Source organism: Aotus nancymaae, unplaced genomic scaffold, assembly GCF_030222135.1.
Source record: "Aotus nancymaae isolate 86718 unplaced genomic scaffold, 86718_ANA_hifiasm-v0.15.2.pri h1tg000059l, whole genome shotgun sequence".
Taxonomy (NCBI): Eukaryota; Metazoa; Chordata; class Mammalia; order Primates; family Aotidae; genus Aotus; species Aotus nancymaae.
Genome location: NW_026988473.1, coordinates 22,351,624 through 22,374,852, shown reverse-complemented (window position 1 = coordinate 22,374,852; position 23,229 = coordinate 22,351,624). Strand labels below are relative to the sequence as shown.

Below are 23,229 nucleotides of genomic sequence, written 5' to 3'. Positions count from 1 at the left end.
AATTAATTTATTCTCTTCAAGATTGTGCAATCTTAAAAAAGTGGTGAGCATTAGATAAATAATTGAGCTATATTTTATAACCAACTTCCCCCTCGAAAATTTATTTATAATGTTTGCACTGTAATCACTTCAAAACCTATTTATCAAAAACAAACTAATTATATTGCACTCAGAAAATTTGCTTCTTCTTCTGCCTTCTGGTCTCAGATGATGAAATAACTTTACAGTGGATTGTTGGAAATAAGAATCCTCATGAATCTTGACTTGTATCTTTTCTTGAATTTTTCTGAATTATTACATTAAAAATAGAATATCAACATTATCTAATACTATTTCTGAAATGCCTTATAGATTCAGCCACTGCAGCTCTTATCACAGATTCTTTCTAGAACCTCAGTATCTTTTATTCAGGGTTTCCCAGCCTGAGTTACTGATTCCTTCAGCTCTTGGAATTTGAAAGTATGGTAGGGGCACGTTAGGGGTCTAAACACAATCTCATATGTTTGTGTTGGTGGTAGGTAACATCAAGCTTTTCTGGTCTACCACATAGAGCATCTCCAAACAGATGTTGTAGAAAATAGAAATCTAGTGACATCAGCTGCACAGTACCTCATTGATTATTACAAACAGGGAAGGCGCATGTTTTCAAGTGCACAAGAGGCAGAATTTAAAGAGTCAAATACGTGCACAGCTTGATGGTAGGATGACTCCATGAGGACAGGCAAGAATCTTATCAGAAACAGTTACAGGCAATGGCTTCCAGAGTTCAGTGTCCCATTCTGGGAACTCCTGGGTGCACACGTGCTATCTATGGGCTTCGTAGGCCTTCTCAGACATGAAATCAATGCTTTTTAAATTATTCCTTTATCCCTGGGTAGGTATGAATATTAGTGAGTAATGTGTATATAATTAACAAATTCACAGGAAAGACTGAGAAAATGTTTATTAAGTGATATCCATAAATAAATTATTCATGCCATTTCATATGTTTCTCTGGACACAATTTCCTTAGTGTCTCTCCTTTTAAAGTTTTCTTCACCTCACCCATTTCTCACATATCTTAAACCCTGCCTCTTTTCTCCCTCTTCAGGGTTTTCTAGAGAACTCAAATTCTTCCTGTCCTTCTCCTCTTTCTTCTATTAAAATTAGCCCCCACCATACTCAATCCTTGAAATATGACAATACACTTAATCTTCTAACCCAAGAACCTATTAGGTTATTCTGCCACAAATGGTCTCATTAGGAATAATTCGATTTATAGTATTTTAACCTCATTTTCATACTGCTTCTATCACCTACAGGAGCCACTCAAACTTGTTCTTCTTCCTCCATTCAATCCTTACTAATTATTTCCAAGAAAAGGCCATTTCCCCTTTTGTTGTAGATAAACTCACCTTTCACTGTACTCAGGACTTTAGTTTATTAATTAAACTCACTTTCTCTATTATCATTCTGAGTAGTATATAAGCATGTTATGGGATATTTTTAACAGAAAAAAAATTTTATATACCTCTAGCTTCAGCTATTACAGTTTTCTCTCTGCTTTTCTTCAAATGAAAGTCCAGTAATTCCCTTTTATTTTTATTTATCAGTGGATGCCTGAAACCACAGATAGCATGGAACCCTATATATACTATTTCTGTTATAAATATACATACCTCTCATTAAGTTTAATCAGCAGATGCAACCTATCCAGTAAGTTTTATACTTTTTAGTTCAAACCTATTTCTGAATCTGTGTACTCTCTCTAATTTGAAGTAAATGACTTTGTGTTACTTGTTTCAGGGACTTCCTGCTGAAGTTGTCATATAGGCTCAATGCATTCTGACACAACACATCATTGTCAATAGAAACACGTTTCTGTTTATGTCTTCCATCCACAAATTTAATGCCTTTTCCATCGTAACTAAGCCCTTATGCACTGTGGCCATAACTTTTGCAGTTTGGGGTGTGATAGCAAAACTAGCACAAATTTATATTACCTTCTTCACAATTTCACAAATACAAAATGCATTCTTACTATAGAGCTTAGCAACCTCAACGTATGACTTCTTTTTTCTTCATTAAGTCCAAATTTTTTACATTTTCACTTATAAAAAGCATTTTACAGCTTGTCTTTGGAATATCTAAATTGCCAGTATGACTACTCTTGCCCTTTGGGGCCATTACTGCATCAAATAGAGTTAGTGGAGCATATGTTCTGTGATATGTGACAGTTCATCTGATAAGGGAGAGTGATTAACAGCCAAGTAGCTTAGACAGTGTGCATACACGGGACAAAGGGATGATTCATATCTAAAGTGGGGGAGTAGTTATATTTCTATTTTTTATTTTTTTTAAATATAAATATAACACATGTTTTTGACTTATTAAGTTTATCATAGATTACTGTCATTTACAATAGCTTCGAAAAGAATAAAATACACATCAATTTAGCAAAAAAATGCAAGATATATACACAACATTTTTGAAAGAATTTAAAAAGAATCTAAATAAATGGACCCACATCTTATGTTCATAAATTAGAAGTTATTAATGTAAAAGTGGTAATCATTTCAAAACCAATCTTCAAGTTAGACATTATCCCACTCATAATCCTAGCTGGCTTCTTTGGAGAAACTGACAAGCTAATTTTAAATCACAAGGGACCCTGAATAGTCAAGACAATTTTGAAAATGTACAGAAATAAATAACATACCCTTCTGATTTCAAAATTAACTGGAAAACTACAGTAATCAAGTCTGTGTGGTAGTGGAATAAGGACAGACACACAGATACATGAAATAATATTGGAAGTATAGAAATAAACTTTCACATTTATGCTTGAAGAATTTTTGACAAGGATTTAAAGACAATTTAATGAAGAAAAGAGTAGTCTTTTCAACAAATAGTGCTGGAAAACTACAACTTTTGTACGTACTTCCAAGTAAAAATTCCTTAGAATACTTTAAACACTTATTAGTATCCTTCATATTATTTTTGTTATGGATTTTAAATTGTTACCATTAATTTATAGATTCAAAATTTATTCATTTTCTTTACACTGTTTTCCATTTTTTTCTTTCTATATATCTAAGCTTTCATCTGTTTTTTAAAATTTCATCTTCTATTTAGCTATAGAAATATCTTTGACTTTTTATTTCAATTAGGTCTGATGATCAGTTGTATTTCTCTCTCTAAAAATGTCTTTGTTTTGCTTTAAATTTTAAAATTATAGGTTGAGATATAATTTACATGACATGTGATGCACCACTTAAAAATATAAAATTCAAACTGTATTAGTATATTCACAGATTTGTACAACTATTATCACAATAAATATTAGATTATTTTCATCACCCCAAAAAGAAATCTCATACTCATGAACAATCACTCCAATTTTATCCAAGACACCTGACACTAGAAAAATTCTACTGTACTTCCAGGCTTTATAATTTTGCTTATTCTGGGCATTTCTTATAAATGGAATCAAAGAACATGTGGTCTTCTGTGACTAGGTGTTTTTTACTCAGTACATTACATTTTTACTTAGCATAAGCATAATAACAGTTTAGGGTGCCTAACTAATGCTTGAGCTCTACTTTTTTAATGAATGCTGAATGCCAAAGTTTTAGCTTCTTAGCAACACAATACAAGAGTATATGAAACAGGTATATATATATATGTGTGTGTGTGTGTGTGTGTGTGTGTGTGTGTGTATATATATATATATATATATATATATAACCTTTTACCTCTTCCTAATAATTAAATTTAAGAGGAGTATCAAGGAATTCCACTACCAAAAATGGCACGTGATATATTGTGGAGTAATGTTTCCACTAAGAATGTCTTTAAATTCTTTTAAAAAGAAAAAAAATGAAACTTAACATATAAGGGTTTTAACAAGGCAGTGGGACTTGTGGAGCTAATATATTAAAATGGTGAAAATCCAGAGACAAGAGCCCAGCATTGAAGGACATGTTCCCTACAGGTGTCTGCCAATTTTGACTAAAAGAATAAGAGGTAAACATATCTTTAGACAAACTCACTGAGGTGGTGATGTTGGAGAGGTGTAAAATATTCACATTCAATATTCACCAAGAAATAGAGCTTTGAAAAACAGCCTAATATTATTCTAAATATATGCAAAAGAGCTTGGCTCTATTCTGCCTAAAAATATTTTTTATGTAAATTATTCTCTCTGAAAACCCTTTTCCTATATTTAGTCAGTGCATATTTAGTATATGCAATCTATTAATTGTACTTCATTTAAAGTATTTCCTTGTCTATGGTAACGTCCCAAAGTACTTAAAAATCGCACTTATTTTAAATAAGCATCCATAAGTTTCTGTATTACTTTATCTTTAAATAAAATAAAACAACGCAATCACAAAGCAAATCTAATTAATCCAACATTCCTCTTTTCAGATGTAATCAACTTGCAAGTGGAGACATGTTTTAAAGTGAATACAGTCTAGTTCTGTAGTCTCTAAGTGAAATAAGCATAGTTATTCTATGCCAGAAATTATAATAGCAGCCAAAATTAAAAACTATCTCTGCCATTTTTTTTTTTTTTTAGACGGAGTTTCGCTCTTGTTACCCAGGCTGGAGTGCAATGGCGTGATCTCGGCTCACCGCAACCTCCGCCTCCTGGGTTCAGGCACTTCTCCTGCCTCAGCCTCCTGAGTAGCTGGGATTACAGGCACGCACCATCGTGCCCAGCTAATTTTTTGTATTTTCAGTAGAGACGGGGTTTCACCATGTTGACCAGGATGGTCTCGATCTCTTGACCCAGTGATCCACCCGCCTCGGCCTCCCAAAGTGCTGGGATTACAGGCATGAGCCACCGCGCCCGGCCCTCTCTGCCATTTTTTAATTAGTGTCCTGGTTAAAGCATTGTAATGAGAATAACCACTTTGAAATATGGCCTAAATTTAATCAATGTCTCTCAGCTCCTGCTTAGTGATGAGGTATTCTTTTTGTTTCCTTGTAGCCAGGACAAGAAGCAAACTGATACTGATAGTACACACTACCAATCACTGGGTCTCTCTCATATGTATTATCTCATTTAATATTCATGGCATTCCTGCCAGGAAGTTATCATTTTTCTGGAAGGAATTTTTAGCATAAAGAGGTCGTCAACATTCACAGTGATACTACTGGGAAAGTCACTCTGAATTTGTCAGAAGAAACTATCTATCTAGGTGGAAAGGTTTGAGCAGGCTCAACATTTCAATATATTTCATAGGTGCTAAATTTAATAAATCAGAGAGCAGGTGATAAGAAAATTGAACAATACTATGAGACTACTGGAACTATGTTGCACCATTAGGGGTTCATCCATCATTTATGGACATGTTTGTAAAAATGAAATCTAGGGACTCTTGTTAAAAGTTAGTAGAACACATAGAGAATAATTCAAAAGCTATTTAGCCATGGAACTCAATCTTCACGTAAACTATAATTTGGAAGAAGATTTTAAGTTTAAATTAAGTGTTTTAGTTATTGCTATACATTAACCACTTAAAAATACAGGATGTGGTTGCCAAAAATTTAGTGAGAAAATATAAGAGGATAGTAAAGAAGTCTTCACCTCTCATTCTTGAGAGTAAATTTGTTACAATTCCATAATCCCACAATTACATTGGAGAAACTAAAAGCTGGAATTAGATAGATTGATCTATACTGAGGTAAAAGTTACAGTATTTTATAAATTCTCATATATGGAGGGCTTATCAATAAATATGTATTCTATATGTTTTTTATATAACTCCATATTCCATATTATAGGAGTTATATAAATAACATATAGAATATAAACTTTAACCTTATCTTATATTCTTTCTATGAATTACTATTCATGAAAAAATCATGGAAAAGAATATAAGATAAGGTCAAAATTTTCATAGAGTCAGAGTAAATCAGTTTATCATACATTTTTAATCATTAGTATTTGAAATTAAATTCCATCCTATTTATTTAGTATAATAATATATTCAATGTCATTTAAAACTACATGCAGAATTATATAGTAGGAGTCCAGCTTCCTTGACTGAGAAGATAGATATTCCCAAAAGATATATTATTCCAATATATACAATGAATTTATATTAGATAATTTGAATAGATTTTATGGAAGACTTTTGGGTGACAATTACTCAAACATTATTATATTTTAAAATCATTGTTTCTCTGGTGTCTGATGTAAGAAAACTATTTCCCAAACACTTTCCAGACCCAATCAGCTAGTGAAAAATTGTCACTGGATGTACAATCACCAGCTTAGATCCATTGTTTGATTGACTGGAGAGTATTCACTGAAGTAGGCATCTGTTATTGAGGTGGCTAAAGCACAGTTGGGGAAAAAATTGAGAATGACAATAACCTTGTAGGTTCAACAGCATTATAGTCATTTTAGAATTTATGAAGAGATTAGACACCATGGTCCCAAATATTTAAATGACTTATTCAAAGTTAAACAACAGCGAGATAATCAATTTTGGCTTTGAAACAAAATTATTTTATTCCGAATTTAATACAGCTGCCTCTTCACATTGTATTTATGAACACTGAAACAAAATGTTAGCTCATTCTAGTTTGTACTGTAAAATGTTAAATGTGAGAAACGCAAATACCTTTGTAAAAATTCAACTAAGATCTTATGTTTGATTCTTCCTATCTTCTTAAAGTAGAAAATTTTGCTTAAAAAGTGTATGTACATAGATATGTTCTAATTTTCCTCCTTTTGTAGTCAGGGCATAATTAGGTAGCACTACTTTCACATTTTAGTGTGCTTTTTATTAGAATACAGTGTCCAGAGTGATCAAAAACTTTCTTTCCAAAGCACCACACTGAACAAATTTTTTCTAAAAGAAAGCTAGTTTAGAAATGCAGAGGGTAATGGATAAATGATTCAAAAAGAAGTTTTTGAGAACAAATTTTTTACTTACCTACACGAGTTTCCCTTGCTGAGAATGACTTTTGTGAATAAATAGCACGTCATGTCTGGATCTGACTGGAATTAAGGAAGATTTTCTCAGAGGGATATATAAGAGTTTCTTTACTTCTTGACTCTTCTTTATCCTAAGAAAATATCTTTTATATAAAGAGGTGAAGCCAACTGATCTCTGTCATTTGATTTAATTTTAGCCCTTCAGTCACAAGCAATGCCCAGTGAACTGCAGATCCTCATCAGCTCAGAACAAGGCCACACATGGAGACAAAGCATGATGAATAGTCTGTTACTATAACCCAGAGGAGCTGACCTTGGCATTGGTGAGACCCAAATTAGTATCAAAGCTCATATTTCATTGAATATCCTCTCTCATAGCCATAGCTTTGACCAGACATATGGAAGCTAAGAAAATAACCTCTTAACTTTAGCAAATATGAACTCACTCATATAAAACTTTTACAAATAATTGAAGTATATAAAAGAGTTTATTCGAAGGTTATTTTTCATTCTTTTCTCCCTTATTTTAGGACTCAGATACTAAACAATTTCATTGTAATATTAACAATTACATGATTCATGGTACATGATTTTAGCTGTCTTGGTTGATACATAACAAAAATTTAGAAGTTTTTGCAAATAGACTCCATTAAATTTCAAGTGGTATTTACTTAATGATTTTTTTAAACAAATTCAGACAAACAATACTTACCTGGCTTCTAGAAAATTGTTCTATTTTGTATATCATTATGTTTCATTTACCTTTTAAATAAGTCCTAGAGAAATAAATTCAGGACAATTTTAGTTTGCCTGAGTGCATGTATCTGCACGTATGTGTGTTCCATCCTAAAATCATCTTTGTGGACAGTCCAATTCTAAAATGTAATTGGAATTCTGGAATATTGTTGCATGACATTCTGCTGAAGTTTAACTAGTGAATCCATTTATACACTCTCTTTGGATAATGTATGCATATTTTCCTTTTTCCAAATAAAAAGAAGTAAATGGGATATGAGTACCTTTTCAAATACTAGTATCAGAAGTTTTTTTTAAAGGTCAATTTTGCTGATATAATTTGGAGTCTATTATGAACAAATTGCTCTTTCTCGTATATCTTATTTATATGTTATGCTTCCTAATTTCTACCATTTCCCCCCAAATTTGAATAGAGGTGTTTAAAGTCTTGGCTAATAAAAGAAAATATACTGCATTTATTAACTTGAAAAGTAAGTTTCTTTAGTAAATTTAAATTATACAATATACCAATATATTATGAATAAAAATTAGTTCTACTAATTTTTCCTTTCAAATTATTGTCTCCATTACAAAGTTCTAAATATTTAAGAAAGATATTTAATGATGAAAAAATTTCCAAAGCAGCTTAATAAAGCTTCCGTTTTGGCCTGTCTTGAGTCGCTGTAACAGAATGCCACAGACTGAGTAATTTATAGAGAACATAATTTTATTTCATCACAGTTTTGAAGGGTAAAGAGACCAAGATCAATAGGCTGGCATCTCACAAGGGCTGTTCTGCTACCTCATCCCATGGCAGAATGGGGAGGGACACAAAAGGATGAGTCAAAGAGCAAGAGGAGGCCAAACCCATTTTTTTTAATTCCACTTTGTAATAATAATGCCATAAATAAAAATAATGATCATCTTTCACTCCCTAGGTATGTCTACAATATCATCCTAGATATGTTATGTATTCAATCTGTACAAAAGCATTATGAGGTAGGTACTTCCTGTAACTCCCACTTCAGATGATGAAAATTAACTCCGAAAGTTTGGGAAACCTAACTCTTGGTCATTCATGTAGCATGTGGATGAGTGGGTACAGATTTTATATGCAGCTATATTTCTCCCAAGCTGCTCTTCTGAACTATCACATCCTCCTACTATTGGAAAACATAGGGATAATTGACTAGAGAAAAAAAATATTTCTAAGTGCATGCAGATGCATAAATATAGTGATCTTTCAAGTATAAACTAGAATATGCAAGAGCTGCCTACTCTAAAGAATCTCACAGTAACTAAATAATCTGCTCCTATCTTTTTATAGATTTTCCAAGTTGGTTCAAACTAATACCAACTTTCTGGATCTGATCCAGTAACCCATAATGCACACAGGATATGGGAAATAATAGCTCAACCTCACTTTTCTCCGGATAGATTTCTGGATATGAGTTTCATGTCTTTTGGCATCAAATACTAAAACTCCCAGTAATCCCAATGCAGAGGTGCAACAAGACAATTTTAGCTACAGCCTCATGCATAAAATACAGCTCAATTTTTATAAAAAAGTTTGGAAGAAACATATTGGGATGTCTATTTACATTTTAATGGGATATGGGTCTCCGGCTACATTTTATATTATATGGAACTAGTTTCCTAGGAAAGTATTTTGAATCCTGCTGACATTTTGCCTCAGTGGCTCTCAATCATTTAAATATGACATTTTAGTTTACATCGCCTTCCAACATATTTAATTTTGTTCTAAAACTCAAAAATTAGCCCCTAGAGTATAAGTGCAACATGTAAATGTGCATCTTACAAAATGTCAGAAATAAAGGATCAATGCCAATAGAATGAGAGAGACATATTAATTATTTTCACAACTACTTACAGAGCAGTTGGGAAGGAGCAGCCTGACGGAAGCTCAGCCATTTCTCTTGCACTATGATCCTTGAATCTGGGAGAAATTTAAAGTGATGAGGTCACTAGTATTTTTTAATATGCTCCACTCCAGTTAGAGCCTTGAGTTTTTTCTTCAGTGTGACATAAACCTATAAAATACTCTTTTATTCAATCCTGCTCCTTTTTATCTAGGTAACACCTATGAATTTAAAAAATAATTTGTGCAATATGCATAACTTTTCTAATATAATTGAAGCCTCGCTGTGCATGAATTCCCTCCTCAGCATTTTCTCTTCACAGCTTTCAGAGAAATTCACAATCTTGGATCTGTTTTTATCATTACCAACATATCTTTGTAATTGTCCTTTTTTTTTTTTTTTTTTTTTTTTTTATTGCATTTTAGGTTTTGGGGTACATGTGAAAAACATGCAAGGTTGTTGCTTAGGTGCATACGTGGCAGTGTGATTTGCTGCCTTCCTCCCCTTCACCCATATCTGGCATTTCTCCCCATGCTATCCCTCCCCAATTCCCCACCCCCCCGCTGTCCCCCCCACTCCCCCACAACAGACCCCCATGTATAGTGCTCCCCTCCCTGTGTCCATGTGTTCTCCTTGTTCAACACCCGCCTATGAGTGAGAACATGTGGTGTTTGATTTTGTGTTCTTGTGTCAGTTTGCTGAGAATGATGGTTTCCAGGTTCATCCATGTCCCTACAAAGGACGCGAACTCCTCGTTTTTAATGGCTGCATAATATTCCATGGTGTATATGTGCCACATTTTTCCTGTCCAGTCTATCATCGATGGGCATTTGGGTTGGTTCCAGGTCTTTGCTATTGTAAACTGTGCTGCAATGAACATTCGTGTGCATGTGTCCTTATAGTAGAACGATTTATAATCCTTTGGATATATGCCCAGTAATGGGATTGCTGGGTCAAATGGAATTTCTATTTCTAGGTCCTTGAGGAATCGCCACACTGTTTTCCACAATGGTTGAACTAATTTACACTCCCACCAACAGTGTAAAAGTGTTCCTATTTCTCCACATCCTCTCCAGCATCTGTTGTCTCCAGATTTTTTAATGATTGCCATTCTAACTGGTGTGAGATGGTATCTCAATGTAGTTTTGATTTGCATTTCTCTAATGGCCAGTGATGATGAGCATTTTTTCATATGCTTGTTGGCCTCATGTATGTCTTCTTTTGTAAAGTATCTGTTCATGTCCTTCGCCCACTTTTGAATGGGCTTGTTTGTTTTTTTCTTGTAAATCTTTTTTAGCTCGTTGTAAATTCTGGATATCAGCCCTTTGTCAGATGGGTAGGCTGCAAAAATTTTTTCCCATTCTGTTGGTTGCCGATTCACTCTATTGACTGTTTCTTTTGCTGTGCAGAAGCTGTGGAGTTTGATTAGGTCCCATTTGTCTATTTTGGCTTTTGTTGCCAATGCTTTTGGTGTTTTGGTCATGAAGTCCTTGCCTACTCCTATGTCCTGAATGGTTTTGCCTAGGTTTCCTTCTAGTGTTTTTATGGTGTTAGGTCTTACGTTTAAGTCTTTAATCCATCTGGAGTCAATTTTAGTGTAAGGTGTCAGGAAGGGGTCCATTTTCTGCTTTCTGCATATGGCTAGCCAGTTTTCCCAACACCACTTATTGAACAGGGAATCCTTTCCCCATTGCTTGTTTTTATCAGGTTTGTCAAAGATCAGGTGGTTGTAGATATGTTGTGTTGCCTCCGATGCCTCTGTTCTGTTCCATTGGTCTATATCTCTGTTTTGGTACCAGTACCATGCTGTTTTGATTACTGTAGCCTTGTAGTAGAGTTTGATGTCTGGTAGTGTGATGCCTCCTGCTTTGTTCTTTTTGCTTAGAATTGACTTGGCTATGCGGGCTCTCTTTTGGTTCCATATGAAGTTTAAGGTGGTTTTTTCCAGTTCTGTGAAGAAGGTCATTGGTAGCTTGATGGGGATAGCATTGAATCTGTATATTACTTTGGGCAGTATGGCCATTTTCACGATATTAATTCTTCCTAACCATGAACATGGAATGTTTCTCCATCTGTTTGTGTCCTCTCTTATTTCGTTGAGCAGTGATTTGTAGTTCTCCTTGAAGAGGTCCTTTACATTCCTTGTTAGTTGTATTCCTAGGTATTTTATTCTCTTTGTAGCGATTGTGAATGGCAGTTCGTTCTTGATTTGGCTCTCTTTAAGTCTGTTATTGGTGTATAGGAATGCTTGTGATTTTTGCACATTGATTTTGTATCCTGAGACTTTGCTGAAGTTGCTTATCAGTTTCAGGAGCTTTTGGGCTGAGATGAGGGGGTCTTCTAGATATACAATCATGTCGTCTGCAAATAGAGACAATTTGACTTCCTCCTTTCCTAATTGAATACCCTTTATTTCTTTTTCTTGCCTGATTGCTCTGGCTAGAACTTCCAGTACTATATTGAATAGGAGTGGTGAGAGAGGGCATCCTTGTCTAGTGCCAGATTTCAAAGGGAATGCTTCCAGTTTTTGCCCGTTCAGTATGATATTGGCTGTCGGTTTGTCGTAAATAGCTTTTATTATTTTGAGATACGTTCCATCGATACCTAGTTTATTGAGGGTTTTTAGCATAAAGGGCTGTTGAATTTTGTCGAAGGTCTTCTCTGCATCAATTGAGATAATCATGTGGTTTTTGTCTTTGGTTCTGTTTATGTGGTGAATTACATTTATAGACTTGCGTATATTGAACCAGCCTTGCATCCCCGGGATGAATCCTACTTGATCATGGTGGATAAGCTTTTTGATGTGCTGTTGTAATCGGCTTGCCATTATTTTATTGAAGATTTTTGCATCTATGTTCATCATGGATATTGGCCTGTAGTTTTCTTTTCTTGTTGAGTCTCTGCCAGGTTTTGGTATTAGGATGATGTTGGTCTCATAAAATGATTTGGGAAGGATTCCCTCTTTTTGGATTATTTGGAATAGTTTCAGTAGGAATGGTATCAGTTCCTCTTTGTATGTCTGGTAGAATTCGGCTGTGAACCCATCTGGGCCTGGGCTTTTTTTGGGTGGTAGGCTCTTAATTGCTGCCTCGACTTCAGACCTTGTTATTGGTCTATTCAGGGTTTCGACTTCTTCCTGGTTTAGGCTTGGCAGGAGGCAGCTGTCCAGGAATTTATCCATTTCCTCCAGGTTTTCTAATTTATGTGCATAGAGTTGTTTGTAATAATCTCTGATGATGGTTTGAATTTCTGTAGAATCTGTGGTGATATCCCCTTTGTCATTTTTTATTGCATCTATTTGGTTATTCTCTCTTTTCTTTTTTATTAGTCTGGCTAGTGGTCTGTCTATTTTGTTGATCTTTTCAAAAAACCAGCTCCTGGATTTATTGATTTTTTGAAGGGTTTTTCGTGTCTCTATCTCCTTCAATTCTGCTTTGATCTTAGTTATTTCTTGTCTTCTGCTAGGTTTTGAGTTTTTTTGATCTTGCTCCTCTAGCTCTTTCAATTTTGACGATAGGGTGTCAATTTTAGATCTCTCCTTTCTTCTCATGTGGGCACTTATTGCTATATATTTTCCTCTAGAGACTGCTTTAAATGTGTCCCAGAGATTCTGGTATGTGGTGTCTTCATTCTCGTTGGTTTCGAAGAACGTCTTTATTTCTGCCTTCATTTCATTGTTTATCCAGTCAACATTCAGGAGAAAGTTGTTCATTTTCCATGAGGCTGTGCGGTTCTGGGTTGGTTTCTGAATTCTGAGTTCTAACTTGATTGCACTGTGGTCTGAGAGACTGTTTGTTATGGTTTCCGTTCTTTTGCATTTGCTGAGGAGTGATTTACTTCCAATTATGTGGTCAATTTTAGAGTAGGTGTGATGTGGTGCTGAGAAGAATGTATATTCTGTGGATTTGGGGTGGAGAGTTCTGTAAATGTCTATTAGGTTTGCTTGTTCCAGGTCTGAGTTCAAGTCCTGGATATCCTTGTTAATTTTCTGTCTCGTTGATCTGTCTAATATTGACAGTGGTGTGTTGAAGTCTCCCACTATTATTGTGTGGGAGTCTAAGTCTCTTTGTAAGTCTTTAAGAACTTGCCTTATGTATCTGGGTGCTCCTGTATTAGGTGCATATATATTTAGGATCGTTAGCTCTTCTTGCTGCATTGATCCTTTTACCATTATGTAATGTCCTTCTTTGTCTCTTTTGATCTTTGTTGCTTTAAAGTCTATTTTATCAGAGATGAGAATTGCAACTCCTGCTTTTTTTTGCTCTCCATTTGCTTGGTAAGTCTTCCTCCATCCCTTTATTTTGAGCCTTTGTGTATCCTTGCATGCGAGATGGGTTTCCTGGATACAGCACACTGATGGGTTTTGGCTTTTTATCCAATTTGCCAGTCTGTGTCTTTTGATTGGGGCATTTAGTCCGTTTACATTTAGGGTTAATATTGTTATGTGTGAATTCAATCCTGTCATTTTGGTGCTAGGTGGCTGTTTTGCCCTTTGGTTGATGCAGATTCTTCATTGTGTTGATGCTCTTTACCTTTTCGTGTGTTTTTGGAGTGGCTGGTACTGGTTGTTCTTTTCTATGTGTAGTGCCTCCTTCAGGAGCTCTTGTAGAGCTGGTCTGGTGGTGATGAACTCTCTGAGTTCTTGCTTGTTCACAAAGGATTTTATTTTTCCTTCACTTATGAAGCTTAGTTTGGCTGGATACGAAATTCTGGGTTGAAAGTTCTTTTCTTTAAGGATGTTGAATATCGGCCCCCACTCTCTTCTGGCCTGTAGGGTTTCTGCTGAGAGATCTGCAGTGAGTCTGATGGGCTACCCTTTGTGGGTAACCCGACCTTTCTCTCTGGCTGCCCTTAGTATTTTCTCCTTCATTTCAACCCTGGTGAATCTGATGATTATGTGTCTTGGGGTTGCTCTTCTAGAGGAGTATCTTTGTGGTGTTCTCTGTATTTCCTGGACTTGAATCTCAGCCTGCCTTGTTAGGTTGGGGAAGTTTTCTTGGATAATATCCTGAAGAGTATTTTCCAGCTTGGATGCATTCTCTTCGTCACATTCAGGTACACCTATCAAACGTAGATTAGGTCTTTTCACATAGTCCCATATTTCTTGTTGACTTTGTTCATTCCTTTTTACCCTGTTTTCTCTAATCTTGCCTTCTCGTTTTATTTCATTGAGTTGATCTTCGACCTCTGATATCCTTTCTTCTGCTTGGTCAATTCGGCTGTTGAAACTTGTGCATGCTTCACGAAGTTCTCGTGTTGTGTTTTTCAGCTCCATCAATTCGCTCATATTCCTCTCTAAGTTGTCCATTCTTGTTAGCATTTCGTCAAGTCTTTTTTCAAGGTTCTTAGTTTCTTTGCATTGGGTTAGAACATGTTCTTTTAGCTCACGGAAGTTTCTTATTATCCACTTTCTGAAAGCTGATTCTGTCATTTCATCACACTCATTCTCCGTCCAGTCTTGTTCCCTTGCTGGTGGGGAGTTGTGATCCCTTGTAGGAGGAGAAGTGTTCTGGTTTTGGGTGTTTTCATCCTTTTTGCGCTGGTTTCTTCCCATCTTTGTGGATTTTTCCACCTGCTGACTTTGTAGTTCTTGTCTTTCTGCTTTTGGTAATTTTAAGTCTGCTGTGGCAGAACTCATAAACCCCCTGCTCTTCCCCCGAGGTGTTCTGTCCCAGGGAGTTACTGTTTTATGATGTTCCCCTGTGCGGTTGCTGTTTTCCCTGCCCACAAGGTGGCAGCCTAGTCACACTCAGGTTGCAGAGGCTTCGCTAAGCTGCTGTGGGCTCCACCCAGCTTCCGTGTGAACTTCTGGGTGTAGTTAGAACTGCTTCCGCTATGTTGGCCCGCCCCTGTAGTGACGGAGTCTCTGTAGTGGCGGATTGCCTTGGTACAGAACAGCAGGGTGCCTATGGAGAACGCCCCTCCTCCACAGAGCTGGACCGTCCCGGTTTCAGTTGTGTTTCAGGTCTTCTTGCTGGGTAAGAGGGGACACCGTCTCATCTGATCTGCCTCCGGAGCCGCTGCGTTGGCTAAAGCCGCGGCTCTGAGATTCGTGGCGCTGGCCTGGCTCCCCGTTTCAGCTCCCCTTGCTGGCTTATAGGGGACTCAGACTCTCTCACTTTATACAGTGAGCCGTTGCCTCAGGGTGCCGGCCCAGCGGCTGCGCCGTTCAAGCCAGCGGCGCCAGCGGCGCTGGCGACCCGTGTGGCTTCTCTGCGTGTGAATCTCCTGGTCTGTGGGCAGTAAAAATCAGTCTGGAAATACGGCGTCCACTCACCCTCTGTGCTTTCTCTCGGAGCTGCATTCCCGAGTTCCTCCTAAGTGGCCATCTTGGATCTCCTCCCCAAAAATACACTCTCCCAAATCGGCTCCACTGGAGAGGAAAGGAGAACTTAGGCGGGTCGTGCTCGCCTCCAGCAGCCACCTCGCCCACGGACTGCTCCGCCCCTTCTCCTCCCGCTCCTCCACGCTCGTGCTCAGGGCCGAGTGAGGAGCTGGAAAAGAAGCTGTAATTGTCCTTTCTACCTATGTATTGTTTTGAATGTTTTGATAATACTTAATGGCATTATTTTATACATATATATTCATATCTATAAAAATTAACTCGCTGTTCTTTTCAGCAACAAATTTTGAGCAATTTTCAGCAATGAATTTAAGCATTTAAATTGATTTAATTTATTTTAATTTCCACATAGTTTATTACTGCAAAAACATTCCTATATTATTAAGTTGTTCTCTTCTGAAACATCTAAACTTTTTCTAGTTTTATAATAATGCAGTGTCAATCTTGTATATGTCTCCTTGTTCACATATGTGGAAAATTAGTGAATAAACAAAGTGGAATGGCTGAATTAAAGATTATTTGAATATACGAGTTGTCTAGATATTGCTATGCCTATATTTCCCCACGGTGTATTTAGGCCAATTTACTTAGCTTCAGTCAATGGATGAGCATGTTGGATTTTTTATTTTTCATTTCAGGTGATGTTTGCTGAAAAGTTTACATTTTACTTATATGATATTTTGTGTTTTGTAGCACTTTTGATCTATTCCAAATACTAATCCATGTTCAGTTATAGGCATTGGAAGTATTTTCTTCCAAATTTGTCTCTAAAACTAAATTATGACATCTTATGACAAAGTTCTTTTTTCTTGGTATTGTTTGAATGTATTCAAATCAGGAAACTCCTTTAAAATTTTATTGTGAAATAATTTTAGATTTTCACAAAAATTGTAAGCATGTTGTAGAGTTCCTATATATCTTCACTCAGCTTTCCATACTGTAAATATCTTAACTAATCAGGGTATATTTTTCAAAACTAAGAAATTAATATTGGTCAAATATCACTAACTAGCCTACAGACTTGATTCCACCATATGTTTTGCTAATTCTATTTTTCTTTGCCAGGATACCAGGTTGCGTAAAGTCATCTTCTCATAGTCTTCTTCAATCTGTGACATTTTCTCATCCTATTCATGTTATTTGTAACCTTAACATTTTTGAAGAGTAATTATTAAGATTTTGTAGGATATTTCTCAATTCGGATTTGTCTGAAGTTTTCTCATGGTGAGATTGAGTACATGGATTTTGAGAAAACTGTCCTACTCATTGCATCAAACCAGGGGTATATGATATTTATGACTTGCTGAAAAGATACCTGAAAATGTGGAAGCACCTTTGGAATTGGGTAACAGGCAGAGGTTGGAACAGTTTGGAGGTCTCAGAAGAAGACAGAAAAATGTGGGAAAGTTTGGAACTTCCTAGAGACTTGTTGAATGGCTTTGACAAAAATGCTGGTAGTGATATGAACAATAAGGTTCAGGCTGAAGTGGTCTCAGATGGAAATGAGGAGCTTGTTGGGAAATGGAGTAAAGGTGACTTGTTATGTTTTAGCAAAGAGACTGGTGGCATTTTGCCCCCGCCCTAGAGATTTGTGGAACTTTGAACTTGAGAGAGATGATATAGGGCATCTGGTGGATGCCCCACTCTCCTGACATCAGTTTACTATAGTAGTTCCTTTTCACACTGCTGATAAAGACATACCTGAGACTGGGCAATTTACAAAAGAAAGAGGTTTAACTGGACTCACAGTTTCATGTGGATGTGGAGGCTTCACAATCATGGCAGAAGGCAAGGAGGAGCAAGTCAATCTTACATGGATGACTGCAGGCAAAAAGAGAGTTGTGCAGAGCAACTTGCTTTTTTAACATCATCAGAACTTGTTAGACCCATTCACTGTCATGAGAAGGGCATGGGAAATACCCACCCCCCTGATTCAATAATCCTCCACCAAGTCCCTCCCACATTATGTAGGAATTACGGAAGCCACAAGATGAGATTTGGGTGGGAATACGGAGTCAAACCAAACAATGACCAAATCTAGAAATTTAATGTACAACTTGAGAACTGAGATTAACAAAATTGCATCTTTTTTTAAAAAAAGTTTTAGAGTGAAATTAAAGAACACAAATCATCTAAAGCACTTAGAACCTTACACAGGAAGCCACTAGTTGATGTCAGCTAAAGAAATCTTTTTTCACCATGGTAAACTTGCTGAAGATTCTTGTAGAGTTCTATTTGTTAATTTTTGTCTGAAAGGAATCTAAGGTACTTAAAAGTTTTAAACTCATTAAAACGTCTGTGTAAATAGCTGTTTAACATATCTTTTCCTGGTCTTAGATAATTTCCCCTCTTGAGCCAAATATCAAATGGTTAAGAAGCTCTTAAAGTAAGGGTGATTCACAGTCACTTGCCTCTAGTTCTTAAAAAGTCCAACCTTCTACAGCTCTACCAGTGGACTGCACTGCCCAAAGTTATGCTTTGGCATCTGTGTCTATTGCAAATCATAGCCTGCTACAGCCGCTTTCACTAGAACTGTTATTTTCCTTTCTGAAAGATAAATAGCAAAAAGTTAGAGGACAGAAGGAAATAACATTGTTTTTATACCTATAAGGAGTATAACAAAAGAAATATAAGTTGATTTGGTGCATTAAATAATGAGAATCAAAAGTTTATTTTAATAACTATGAATCTGCTTTTCTTAATATGATAGGAAGTAATTATGAACTGTTTATTTCTGCCAATTTCTGGGCAGTGGACAATCTTGTGTCCAGACATGAAGAACAGTAGATAAAAGTTTACATTTGGAGAAAACAATAAGTAGGCAGAATCATGTTGGTTTATTTGTTAAACTATGTAGGTATTAATCCAGTTCCCTATTGGGTTAATTCCCTGTTGGGTTCCCTATTAAAGCATAATAGATCTAGGCTAATGTTCTACAAGTAGATTACTAGGACACTGAGTAGTAGACTTACATGCTTTGGAAGAGACAGTGAAACCCTAGAGAATGTACAGGGAGCAACAGTTAAGACCAATACCTGTCCAGAGTCAAGGAAGATAAAGCAAAATCAAGAAGGGTAGAATAAAATGAGTGGCATAAGTCCAAGGCAATACTCTTTTAAAGAGAAAGGATACCCTCAATGGTTGAAGTATGCAGGCGAGATCAAGCAATCATATTGATATTATACATATCAAAAAAGGTAAAAAGTCTCTGTTAATGAAGACAATGTAGACATTACTTCTATAATGTTATATGATTGCTGATAACCTGATAATCAGTTGTGGCCATCTGGTTTGATTTGACCGATAAGTAGGTATAGATATGTGAAATGAACTGGATGGTTCAAAGACTATAAGGAAGCAGAAACAGAAAAGATATAATATGGAGAATGTTTCTGAGAAAATCACTTCTAATCAATTAGAAAAATTATTTGAATTTTTTGAAATTGATTAAAAGTTACTGGAAATATTTCTGTTTTATTAACTTTATATATTCTAGAAAAAAAGTGCAATTAAAAAATTCTTTTTGAATTAATTAGATCTCTATCAAATAATACTATACTTTCTTTAGAGGAAAGTTCTATGTTGTAAGATAATTGGTGTCATGATTTGTATACAATTTAATAAAGGAAAAGGGCTTGATATGATTTGGATGTGTTGAAATGTGACCTCCAATGTTGGAGGCAGATGTAACGGCAATGGCAGCAACCACTGCCATCAGGTGGCTGCAGCAGGGAGGCTCACAGGGGCTACATGCTCCATAAAGCCCACAGGAGCCGGGGACATGTGGGAGCCCTGTCTCTTCTGAGTTGGGGCAGGAGCTCCCCAGGTGCCACTGCAGCCACCCAAACCACAGCTGTAGACCAAGGCTCTGGCTCTATGGAGCAGGCAGGAGCTCCATCCCCTGGGCGCTGCTGCAGCTGCCCAAATTGTGGCAGCAGATCCTAGCCTCCCTGTGCTCTTGGTGGGGTCTGGAGCAAGAAGGATCCCTGCCCTCCCAGCTGCAGCTGCAGCTGCAGCCACCAGATCCACAGCCGCAGACCTGGGCCTCCCACTCCATGGAGCAGGCAGGAGCTGAGGACAAGCAGGAGCTCTGCCCTTTCTACTTGGTGGGGAGGGAGCTCTGCAGATGCAACTGCAGCTGCCCTTTCAGGCACAGAACCTGAGCATCTCTGCACCCTCAGAGACCCAGGAAGCCCCTACGACACTCCCAGAAGGCTCAGGTTTGTCTGTTCCCACTGCCTGACCTCTCTCCACTCCAGGTACTGGCTCTGACTGGGGCTGAGCCTGGGCACTGTCACTGCCTGGCTGGGTATGCACATGCTTGGGGCACTGCCCTGCCACCCTGCCCCCTCCAGCATTGGGGCACCCATGAGCATGATAGGGGAAAGTGAGAAAGGGCTGAGGACAGCTCAGTGCTGGCCCGCAGGTGCCCCTTAATGCCAGCAGCCTGGGCCCATGGGCAGCCCCCAGGCAGACAGGCTCCTGGATGGAAGGCGGCAGGTCCCCATTAACACCCCACCTGCAGGCCAGGGAGGGCCTGAAGGCTGGCTGCCTGGATGTCAGTACTGCCTACTTGAGTGGGGACTTATGGTGCCTTTTCCAGGCTGACCCGTGGTTACTTGTGGACCAATTGGCATGCACTTCCCCCCTCTAAGGTCTATAAAAGCCCTGGGCTCAGCCAGAGCAGGGCAGAGGACAGAGAGACAATGGGACTACCAGTTGCAGAGAGGAGCTACTCTCTCTACTAATAGCAGGAGATGATGGGACGACCAGTTGTAGAGAGGAGTTACGCTCTCTGCTGAGAGCTTCAGAGACCTGCAGAGACTTCAACTTTAGGACAACCAGTTGTAGAGAGGAGCGCCTCTTCCAGGGCCTCTTCTCTGCTGACAGCTGAACACTCAACAGGACCACCTGCCTACAGAGAGGAGCTGCCCACTGCAGGTTTCCTCTGAGCTGTTCTAACACTCAGTGAAGGTCCTCTTCATCTTGTTCACCCTCCACTTGTCTGCATACTTCATTCTTCCTGGCCACAGAATAGAACTTAGGCAAAGACGCCACTGACCACAGAGGTTTCTAGCCAGAAAATCAACATCCCAAAGATCCCATAACAGTAGGAGTTGTTTAAATCAAGGAGGCAGATCTCTTAGGAATATCTTGATTCTGGCCTCATGGTAGTGAATAAGTTCTCTATTTGTTCATGCAAGAATTAGTTGTTTAAAAGAGCTTGGAACCTCTTCTCTCTCTTGTTTCTTCTCTCACTATGTGATATACCTGCTGTCTCTCCTACCATGAGTACAAGCTTCCTGAGGCTTCACCAGAAGCCAAACAGATGCTGGTGCCTTGCTTGTACAGCCTACAGATCCATGAGCCAAATTAACCTGTTTTCTTTATAAATTACTCAGGTAGTCGTTTATAGCAATGCACGATGGACTAACACAGGGTTTATGTGATGAAAAGGTTTTCTTGAAACCTAATATGTGTTGTTTTCTAGGGATTATGTATATTAAGTGAAGTGCGAGCAAGACTATTTGATCGATATAAACCAATGTAAGATCTGAGAGGTGGGAAAATCGTTCTTAAAAATAGAAATATACGATGCAAGAAATGTTTGCCATTGAGAATTAGCAGAACGCTACCTGTGATTCACACACACTTCCACTACGACCTCAATATTTATCTAACAACACTGCTGTTAAAACAAATCACAAATCATTGCTATTAATAAATTATTAGGGGTAGATATCTAACTAACTAAATTATTGAATTATGTCATCTCTTTATCAGGTTACTATTGAATATAGTAGATAATGTGCATGCCATCCATCAAGAGACAGCCAATGGTCTTCAAACAGGTAAGATATTAATCTTCCCATTTTATATTGAGTAAAGGAAGTCTCGGAAAGATTAATTGGTTTAAATCTTTCATTTTACGGGGTTTGAATCTACACAGTGTTCCCAGATATGGCGATCAGGTTAATCAAATAGATTTCTTAAAGCATGGTAGCATGAGGTGAAATAAATTAATAGATGCATATAAAATAATAACATATAAAATTCCTTTCATTCTCCAATTTTTATTCTCAAATTTTATACAATCAAAGCAACCAAATGGGGCTGGGCATGGTGGCTGGCCAGCTGCAGTGGCTCACCACGCCTGTAATTCCAGCACTTTGGGAGGCCAAGGCAGGTGAATCACTGGAGATCAGGAGTTCAAGGCCAGCCTACCCAACATGGTGAAACCCCATCTCTACTAAAAATACAAAAAGTAGCCAAGCATAGTGGCACACACCTGTAATCTCAGCTACTTAGGTGGCTGAGACAGGAGAATCACTTAAACCCTGGAGGCTGAGGTTGCAATGAGCCAAGATCATGCCACTGCACTCCAGCCTGGGTGACAGAGTTAGACTCCATCTAAAAAACAAATAAACAAAGAAACAAACAAAAATGGAAATCCTACCATAAGAGTTTTTATTTGTTATGATCACAGGTTGATTGAAGTTAAAATTTTATTTCTCAAGTCGTGACTGTCCATCTTGATAATTTTCTGAGGTACTGCTTCAGAGAAACAGAAACCAGTGTCAGTTTTGAATAGGTTTTCCCACCACTGCACTTGCATATATTTTTCTTATGACAAACGTGTTATGAACAGCATGGGATTGGGATTGCCATTCTCTGTTCTCAAACTGGGTGAGATGGTCCCAGAAAGAGAGAATACATCATTTTAAGACAAATCTCTTATCTTAAAATGACTGAGAAATATGAGTAAATTAGATACTTGCTGATGGTCAAGATTTGGTGGAGGAAGGAAAAACAAGGTAAACCGGCAGGGGTAAAAAATAAAATAGGGAGAACACAATTTAGAAATATAGTAAAAACAAAGAGGAGAAAGAAAGGAATGAAGAGAAGAAGGTTAAAAAAGACAAAGTATAGGCCGGGCGCGGTGGCTCAAGCCTGTAATCCCAGCACTTTGGGAGGCCGAGGCGGGTGGATCACGAGGTCAAGAGATCGAGACCATCCTGGTCAACATTGTGAAACCCCGTCTCTACTAATACAAAAAAAAAAAAAATAGCTGGGCATGGTGGCGCGTGCCTGTAATCCCAGCTACTCAGGAGGCTGAGGCAGGAGAATTGCCTGAACCCAGGAGGCGGAGGTTGCGGTGAGCCGAGATCGCGCCATTGCACTCCAGCCTGGGTAACAAGAGCGAAACTCCGTCTCAAAAAAAAAAAAAAAAAAGACAAAGTATAAAAGAAAGAAAAAGAGGCAGAGAATACAGGAAAAATGAAATCAGAAAAGAGAGAAATTTAAAGAGATTAAAATGTGAAATAGAGCTGGAAGCC

General features: G+C 37.6%; 1 long non-coding RNA gene across 1 annotated transcript in view; it reads right to left on the bottom strand.

The window, feature by feature from the left end:
• Positions 1-6,934: 6,934 nt before the first annotated feature.
• The window catches only part of LOC105717293 (uncharacterized), a 201,973-nt gene continuing 185,678 nt past the window's right edge, over positions 6,935-23,229 (bottom strand). The window contains exons 2-4 of the long non-coding RNA XR_001107499.2: positions 17,640-17,713; positions 9,561-9,626; positions 6,935-6,997 (exon numbers count right to left, since the gene is read on the bottom strand). This is a non-coding gene — a long non-coding RNA (uncharacterized LOC105717293). The remainder of the gene's footprint in view (positions 6,998-9,560; positions 9,627-17,639; positions 17,714-23,229) is intronic.